Consider the following 1,644-nt stretch of genomic DNA (forward strand, 5'->3'; position numbering starts at 1 on the left):
TTTTAACTCTCTAAAAAATTTAAAATAACTTATAATGTGGAAGAGAGACTAGCTACAACCACCGGGTCATCCGTTAGAGTCAACTCTCCCTCGAGCGCCCCGGAAGGGCCTATTTGGGAGCACTCCACTTCAGTAAAACCAGCTCCACTCCACCAGCTCCACACTTTCCTAGCTCCACTCCACCAACTCCAAAAAAATATAGAGTTGTTGCACGTGTTTGGCTAATGGCAGTGCTTCAGCTCCAAAAATACGAGCACTTGTTGTGAATGTTCTATTTTACCTTTTGTAAACGGATCCACATGTCATACTCTTCTATTTTCTCCTCTCTTATTCCTCTCTCTCCTCTCCTCTTCTCTTCTTTCCACGGACGCCACGACGGTGGGCACCTGGCAAGGAACTCGCCCCCGGCCGGCCGCGCGCCGCCGCGGGGGAGCTCGCCCCCGGCTGGCCTCCGCCCCGGCCGCGCCGCTGCCGCGGGGGAGATCGCCCCCGGCCGGGCCCGGCTGCGCCGCCGCGGAGCTCGCCCCCGGCCGGACGCCCCCGCCGGCCTGCGCCCATGGGAGAGGAAATGAAGATGACGGAGGAGATAGAAAAATAAGAACCGAACCGGTAACCTGTGTAACCAGTGGCAATGGTGGGTAAATAATCCCAACTTCATGAGGAGGTCTGAAAAGGAGGTTTTTGGAGCACCTCTTGAGGTACTCCATGAAAAACGTGGATCTACCCCCCTGCTCCACCTTTTTCCTGGAGCCGGAGTTGCTGGAGCTAGACGCGTTTGGCTGCGAAATTTTCGGAGTTGGTGGAGTGGAGCAATTTGTGGAGTGGAGTGCTCCCAAATTATACAGAGACATGACGATTTACGGATCTGACTCTTAGAGATTCCAGAAAACGACCATCAGCCGACCTGCCGACTTGCGAAGACAGCCTCTCTCTGTTTTTTATAATTACAAGAATTACGTACAGCTCCTTTTTAAACAAGGAGAGAGCGAGAGAGAGAGAGTTCAACCAGTGTAGTGCTCGCATCAAATAGACATATAATGCGCGAGGATAGTCCTTGCGTTCTTAGAATGAATTCTAGCGGGCGCGCTTCAAATACGCCCAAACTGTGATGTATCAATGAAATAAAGCGGGGAGATCTAGTTAGAGAGAGAGTGTTACATACAGTTACATGCACCCACAATCATACACCCATAAATTAAATAAAATTGCTGAAAACAACTCAGCGTATATATGTAAGTCAAAGTTCGAGAAGTTTGAATCTAGCTTGGTGTGAATGGAGTTGCATTATTGCATACATAACTCCACCATGGTTATATCCTAAGTCTTTTGGGAGCGAGCCAGGCTCCAGTTAGGTCAATCTTAGTGGAGTTTCATGAGAGATTTTATGAGCATTAAATTCTATGCCACATCAATAATTTTTTCTGATTTGGCAACCTAATTATGAGGAGAGAGAAGAGGGGAGTTTGATCCCCATAAAACCTACTCCCTCCGTTCCAAATTATAAGTCATTCCAACTTTCTTGGAGAGTCAAAGCATCTCAAGTTTGACCAAAATTATAGAGAAGATCACAAAAGTTTATGACACCGAATAGATATACTATGAAAATATATTTAGTGAAGAAACTAATGGTATCTATTGGTATCA

This window comes from Setaria italica, chromosome III (genome assembly GCF_000263155.2).
Source record: "Setaria italica strain Yugu1 chromosome III, Setaria_italica_v2.0, whole genome shotgun sequence".
In the NCBI taxonomy this organism is placed as follows: domain Eukaryota; kingdom Viridiplantae; phylum Streptophyta; class Magnoliopsida; order Poales; family Poaceae; genus Setaria; species Setaria italica.